The 7951-nt window shown below is 39.8% G+C and overlaps 1 long non-coding RNA gene across 2 annotated transcripts; it reads right to left on the reverse strand.

Annotated features, from left to right (window-relative positions):
- Positions 1-2348: 2348 nt before the first annotated feature.
- LOC123082114 (uncharacterized) lies at positions 2349-7507 on the reverse strand. Of its 2 annotated transcripts, none has more exons than XR_006438946.1 (7): positions 7192-7507; positions 6880-7108; positions 6319-6398; positions 5989-6068; positions 5692-5838; positions 3819-4004; positions 2349-2596 (listed from the first exon to the last, which is right to left on the reverse strand). It is a non-coding gene; the product is annotated as an uncharacterized lncRNA (long non-coding RNA). The 2 variants fall into 2 exon arrangements; XR_006438947.1 differs by having other exon boundaries at positions 2350-2596; positions 6880-6979.
- Positions 7508-7951: the final 444 nt, after the last annotated feature.

Genomic DNA, 7951 nt, shown 5'->3' on the forward strand with positions numbered 1-7951 from the left:
ACAATATTTAAGGATAGCTAAATTTTCAGGTCTGTAAACAACATCATAAAGATTTTCATATTCTTTGAACATAGATTCAATTTCATAAGCACCCATAAAAGCAACAAATTATTCTATTTGTTCCACATCATAGTAATCATATATACCATTAGCATAAGAAGCCAAGGTTTTATCATCATTAACTTTGCATGCAAAGGGAAGGTGTGGAGCCTTCATCCTAGAGCAACAAGTATAATCATATCTCAAGCAAAGTTGCCGAGCATACCAATGCAATATATGAATTTGATCCCATAATAGTTTCCCCTTTTGAGTCAAGCGATAATCCCTAAAGTATTCATGTTGATCCAACGTGTCTCCCATAACATAATTGAATGGGTTTTTCTCATGATTATCAAAGTAGTACATAATATCTGTCACATAACGAGTATCAAGGGTTTTAGGAGGTTCCTCATCTCCATGAGCAGCAAGTACACCTATTTTTTTGGTATTTTGTTTTCCATATCCATAACTAAAGATAAAGAACAACTAAGAATAGCAAATAAAAATTACTTAGTGATAAAGCAAACAAGCACACACACGAGAATATTCACCCCATGCTATTGCTCCCCGGCAACGGCGCCAGAAAAAGGTCTTGATAACCCACAAGTGTAGGGGATCGCAACAGTTTTTGATAAGTAAGAGTGTCGAACCCAACTAGGAGCTAAAGGTAGAACAAATATTCCCTCAAGTTCTATCGACCACTGATACAACTCTACGCACGCTTGACATTCGCTTTACCTAGAACAAGTATGAAACTAGAAGTACTTTGTAGGTGTTATTAGATAGGTTTGCAAGATAACAAAGAGCATGTAAATAAAAAGTAGGGGTTGTTTAGATGAAGACACAACTAAGTTAGTTTTAGTAAAGAGATTTTTGTTATGAGAAAGTTATTTGTCCCAAGGCAATCGATAACTAGACCGGTAATCATTATTGCAATTTTATATGAGGGAGAGGCATAAGCTAACATACCTTCTCTACTTGGATCATATGCACTTATGATTGGAACTCTAGCAAGCATCTGCAACTACTAAAGATCATTAAGGTAAAACCCAACCATAGCATTAAAGTATCAAGTCCTCTTTATCCCATACACAAACAACCTACTTACTCGGGTCTGTGCTTCTGTCACTCACGTCACCCACCATAAGGAAATCATGAACATATTGCAAACCCTACATCGGAGATCCCTCATGCTTGCGTGACACGGAGAGCACCATAGGAACATCAATAATAAAACATGCAACTCAAACCAATCACGATCATCAATTAACCCATAGGACAAAACAGATCTACTCAAATATCATAGGATAGCCATACATCATTGGGAAATAATATATAGCATTGAGCACCATGTTTAAGTAGATATTACAGCGGGTAAGAGAGAGGTTACACTGCTGCATAGAGGGGGGAAGAGTTGGTGATGATGGCGGTGAAGTTGTTGGTGAAGATTGCGGTGATGATGATGGCCCCCGGTGGCACTCCGGTGCCACTGGAAGCGAGGGGGAGAGAGCCCCCCTTCTTCTTCTTCTTCCTTGACCTCCTCCCTAGATGGGAGAAGGGTTTCCCCTCTGGTTCTTGGTCTCCATGTCATGGGAGGGGCGAGAGCCCCTTCAAGATTGGATCTGTCTCTCCGTCTCTCTCTGTTTCTATGTTCTCAGATTCTACCCTTTCACCGTTTCTTATATTCCCGGAGATCCGTAACTCCGATTGGGATGAAATTTTAACACGATCTCTATCCGGATATTATCTTTCTTGCGGCGGAAGAAGGGAACAAACCGCCTTACAGGGTGGCCACGAGGGTCAGGGGCGTGCCCCCTGCCTCGTGGCCCCCTCAGGCATTGTCTCGCGTGGATTTTTCTTCCCAAAAATGAGATATATTCCAAAAAAATCTCCGTATGTTTTTATCCCGTTTGGACTCTGTTTGATATGGATGTTCTGTGAAACAAAAACATGTAACAAACAGGAACTAGCACTGGGCACTGGATCAATATGTTAGTCCCCAAAATAGTATAAAAAGTTGCCAAAAGTATATGAAAGTTGTAGAATATTGGCATGGAACAATAAAAAATTATAGATACGACGGAGACGTATCAATTATCGGCAGGTTCATCTGGAAGTGGATCCTCTAGAACATGTTCCTTTTTATTGTGCTTGAGAACAACTAGATGACCTGGTTGCGCCAATGGCGCAAGAAGCCATTTAGAAGGAATGTTAGTAGTGAATAAGTAAGAGACGTAAATGGAAAGATGATACAATGTGGATTGTATTACATATAGTAGAATGGCTTAAACCGGTTAGAGCAAAAAGCTAATTAAAACCAAGAATTATGGTATCGATAACCATTTTATATGCACACAGATCATTTCATTATTGGCCAAAGAGAAAACAAATATGGTCATGCCATATTGTTCGAAGCCACTCTCAATAAAATAGCATCCAATATAACATGAACTGTTTTGAATAATTTGGAATCATAGATATCTAAACAAGCATCATCCACCTTCAGGATCTGATGCATAAGAAATGGTCTCTCAGGAACCATATCCATTCAAGTAGGCTGTAAAGGGGAAGAAAGATAAAGATAAATGATTAACAATGTTGATAGCATGAAGCAAGACATGGAAACTGAAGCAAATGTGTCATAGATTGCAGAAAAGTATTTCAACCATGAAGATGGGTACGAAAGCTAATATCACGCTTATTATTACACAGCTGATTAAGTATAAATAAGTTAAGATATTCATTGCTGTACAATATTAGCATGTAGGCCTAGGATATGGTTCCATTCTTAGTCCATTTGGAGAAGCCCATATAGTTATTATCTGTGGCATATCTTGGTTTTCAGACCATCTGCATATGCCCATATAGTTAAAAGGCCAAATGGCACAAAATACAAATTCAGATGAGGAGATATTAGCAAATAAATGCTTAGCATTACAGATAGTACATAAGAATCAAATTTTTGCTACTGAAGTGCATGTCCTTTTCTCTGAAATTAACGGTCGGGTGGAACATATATATTCACCAAGTATATCCCCTCTTCTTAGGCCAATACGGCACAATGAGGTATCATCTGTTTCCTAATTAAACTGTAACCTGAAATCTGTGTGCATACGTGCATGGGCATCCATTTATTCCTAATAGGAAAATATGCCAAAACATCAGTCACTTTCTCTTTTGAGCTGGAAAGATCGTTCACTTGGATGCATGCAGACACCTCTAATGTAAACAGAGGAACTAAACAATCAGTCACTATGATTTTATTAACTATGTACATATACATTCCAGTCAAGCGTCTTTTTAGAAAGTGACATGCTTAGCTGTGATTTTCTTAAATATGCGCCACCAAATATTGAAAGGTAGAATAATATCATCATCCTTTTAGTTCCCATCCATATGGAGGAGCATAAAGATAGCAAAAATGTTAGTACTCTATGCACACCTACTGTAACTCATCCTTTTAGGTGTTTAGTAGGACCTACTTCATATGTGTCTCTCACTGTAGGTGGGCAATACATTCCCTTGACCAGGTTAGGAATGTCCAAAATATTGTTTCCAAAAATAAACATGAGTTACAGTTTAGTAGGACCGAGAAGGATTCAAGATTATATAAGGAGCTAGGATACACATTCTTATTAAAGTTATTGGTTCAGATCTATGTAGCTTTCAGGGGCCTACCAATCAATCCATATGTCCATCCCTACAATAATTTCAGGAGGGTACCACTCAATCCATTTGAGCATCTCCTTTTTGCATTAATAGAAGAGGAGCTAGCATACCTGCAGATGGGCTGGTGACGGTGAGGTCGCCAACAAGTAGACCTAGCTGCAGAGGACACCGTCTCCCCCATTCTGCTGGTGGGAAACCACCACGACACGAGCATTCTTGCCGGAGAGGCACCCTCAATCTCCGCTGATGGCTACTTTCCCTGATAGCTGAGGGATCTGCCGGTGAGGTCCTGACAACTGTTCAAAAGGAGCAAAAAAGCAAGTGTTGATCTATTATTTCCCTCATAGAGCATTGTAAGCACGAGCAGATGTTCGCCAAGTGTGTGTTTTAAAATACACTGTAATTGCAAGCAAGTAACAACGGTGATGTATACTTGTACATACTTCTTCTGTGATCTGAACAACAAAGCGAGCAACACATCCTTAAAAAATCTCCACACCTCTTAAATCAGTAGGGGGAAAGGGTGTAAGCACCTAGGCGCTAGGGCAGAACAAAACGCATTGCTTAAGCCTGCGCTTAGGCAAGATATGCGCTAGTCAGTGGGAAAATACAAAGTTAACAATTAGAGGTTTTTCCCTGGTCCTAAATAAAAGGACTCGAAAGCCATGTAAATTGTGTAAAGCAGAGCAAAGAAGTAGAAAAGCAGAACATAACTTCAGAAAAAGAAACTGAAGTAATGGACTAAGGTATATGTTTTAACCAAACACTATCATACTTTGGAATATTGTTCCTTATTTCAAGTGTACAGAAGAACCAACAGCAGCATGAATCACTTGCCCATAGCATAAAGTTTCTGCATCATAGCATCAAGAAGCTGTATCATAGCATCAAGAAGCACTTTCTGTTTAGTAAACTGCAATTTGGAAGGTTAAGTTGCTGCATCATAGTATCAAGAAGCACTTTTTGTTGGGATCTTAACTTTGTCCATCACGACAGACTGATTACACAAGAAAGACACTGTAAGCAAGTGTTGGAAGCTTCATAGTGTATGATTTGAGACGTTTATCCATCTATTATTTTCCCGTGACAAAAAGAGTGTTGTTAAACAATGGTAATAGTAGAATTTTGGAAGTCTGGCAATTACAATACAGTAAATGCCTATCCTGAAGTTAAAACTAAATAAAACCAGGGTTTATAAGTGAATTTCACAGATAATTGTTCATGTTGCTTGAATCATAATTGAATCGATAATATGATTTTCCATGTCACATTATTATGCTAACTGGGATTGTAGTAGAAAAGGCAGGATAACAGTACTATACTCCACTCTTTTTCCTATTGGGAAGAACCACCTCTCCTATCCCATTCTCTGAATTTTCATATAGATAACCTTCTATTTTCTCTTTGTTCTTTCCATTTTATTTCAGTAGCTCCTTCAATTCATATGATTGGTTTTGTTTCATCGATGGACCCTAAGCGGTTACTGTATGAACTTGCTAAAATGTTGAGAATGACGCAATTACTACATATAATTCAATAGTAGTGCTTCTGCATTAACGTACGTACCTATGGTATGGATGACTGTTTACAAACCTGAGTCATAATCAACAGTGCTGTTAAACAATGGTGATAGTAACTTAATGTGCAGTTCACATGTACAAATTTGAACTCCTATGTTTTAGCTAGGATATGTGTGCTAGTTAGGAAATCTTAAAGGAGAGCTGGTAAATATCAAGAGGCATATGCATACAACCATAGATGATAATTGTTCTGACAATAAGAGGGCTTTCAGGTTGTTGTAGTTGAACAGGATTCATGCATATACTATCTTGCAGGCAGTAAGAAAATAGGAGATCAACATGTATTTCCATGCATCAACAGATTATTCACATGTCGATTAAGAAGCACACGCAACAAGGATCGATAGGTTGACTAAAGAAGATTAGTTTGCGAAAACATACTGTGTCGTCGCTCAAGGTTTACCTGAAGGTGAGTGAGGTGGCTTGATCTGGTGAGAATCCACAAGAGGAGCTGAAGTGCTGCCGTGATGCATAGATGGGAGAGAGCGGATCTTCCGGGCGAGGGAGCATATACCTAAGACAGAGCCAGATCGTCGAGTGTTTTCCTTTTCTGAAGATAAAAAACAACTGTAAGATTTTTTATGTAAACTTCCATGTGCCTTTGGAATAGCGAAGCAACACTACTGAACATAATAATCATGTTTCTCGGAAGATATTTTTAGGAAAGTAATGAAATTTACTCTTTTAACCAGTTTCTCACCTAGTGTAGAAGAGGCTGCGGATAGGAAGCAAAACCAAAATTAATGTCACTTTGATAGTTGTACCTCACATCCTGCATCACTATCAATACCAACTATTAGATTTACCATAGACTGTCCACTAAGAGAGGCCAAATATGATCATGAATGAATGACAAAACTGTATCTACCCTCTATAAACATCATTCATCTTAAGAACCTTAACTTCATAGCATCCACACTGCCAGAGAACACAGAAATATATATAAACTGTAAAACATTCACACTACAACTAAAACCATAATAGGTTGAGCATATGGAGGCATCAAAAAAGGAAATAGGGAAGAACTCACCCGATCAGAGCCAACAGAACAATGAGAACATCCAGCTTACATGCAACACCATTGGTGGTAGAACTACTGCCGTCCCTAAACTAAAGAAAATATCAAAGAAATTAAACCATCATGTCCACAAGCAACGAGTGGATTTGTAAGAAAACCAACAACATGAAGATGTCCCTTGATGTAGTAGTAATTAATAGGATATCGATATGAAGAAAACGATAATTAGATCATGCATTGATAATCCAACATAGATACGTACAAAAGAATAAGCAACCTTCGAAATATTTGGTCGAAAGTAATCCAGACATTAATTACTAATTATTACATGTAGGCCAACTGAAAAAACACAACCATCTACAAATAGAAAACATGGATTGGCATACAACAATCAGAAGCGAGCCTTGCTCATTCTCGCTTGATACAAAAACCCAGAAAACAAACTACAACAAACAACTGAAATCTAATACTCTACAGATGCTGGAATCATGGTTTTTACTACAAAAAAATGAAGGCATTAACAAGCTAAGTATCTTGGTTTTAGCTACCAAACCAGAAGGATTGCTACAGTACCTTTCAGTTCAGTAACACAGTTCGGCGAGGTTGCAAAGTGGTCTTTGTCGCCTCTGCTGCCATCATTGTAGGAACCCAGACCCATCCAAACCCTAGATGACTGAAAAAAATGAATTAGGAGGACATGAATTAGAGGGAGGAGCTCACACAAGGAATTGTAATCAAAATGGTCTTTGTCGCCTCTGCTGCCATCATTGTAGGAACCCAGACCCATCCAAACCCTAGATGACTGAAAAAATGAATTAGGAGGACATGAATTAGAGGGAGGAGCTCACACAAGGAATTGCAATCAAAAGGGAGGTAGAGGTCAACCCAGTTGTGCTCTGGTGGGAGAGGTGGGTCGTGGGGAGAGGCCGATATTCTGTATCTACGCCATGCTACTCCCTGCTCCTCGCCCTGCAACCCATCAGATTCCACTTGACCGAAACTCCCCTTCACCATCGCCTCCCCGTCCGTCGCGACATCCACCGGCTACATCTCTCCGGGTTCATCCATCCATGCATGGAACCGGAGGCAGGGAAGGAGGAGAGGAAGGCGAGGAAGAGGTGCTAAAGGCGGAGGGGGCGAGGAGGCCGTGAGGGACGGGGAAGAGGAGGAGGCGACGGGAAGGGAGGAGGGAGAGACGAGATATTTTCTCTCGCAGCGGACATGTACCCTTTTTCTCTCGCTGCCCGCTCGGGAGAGAGACGAGATATTTTCTCTCACTGCGCACGTGTACCCTTTTTCTCTCGCTACCCGCTCGCGCTTGCTGCCCGCTTGCTAACTGTTCATAGCCGACGTGGATGGCTTGGTCGTGACTAACAACCCCTTCATCCTTTATAAGGTAAATTCTCAGATTTCTATACCAGGTGGTAAAGTTTGTTCCATTCAGTTTATCCTTTTCCAGAATGCAAAGTTGGGTTGAGCAGGTGGTGCCATTGATCTACAATAGAAAATATGCAATCACTGAGCAATGTGTTTATGTAGAGTAATTCAAACCTTAAATATAAATACTCCCACTGAAGTTGGCATCCTTCTGCAAACTCCCAGTGATTAAGGATCCGACTAGCACATGCGACTAGTGAGCTTTAGC

Source organism: Triticum aestivum, chromosome 4A (genome assembly GCF_018294505.1).
Source record: "Triticum aestivum cultivar Chinese Spring chromosome 4A, IWGSC CS RefSeq v2.1, whole genome shotgun sequence".
NCBI classification, from domain to species: domain Eukaryota; kingdom Viridiplantae; phylum Streptophyta; class Magnoliopsida; order Poales; family Poaceae; genus Triticum; species Triticum aestivum.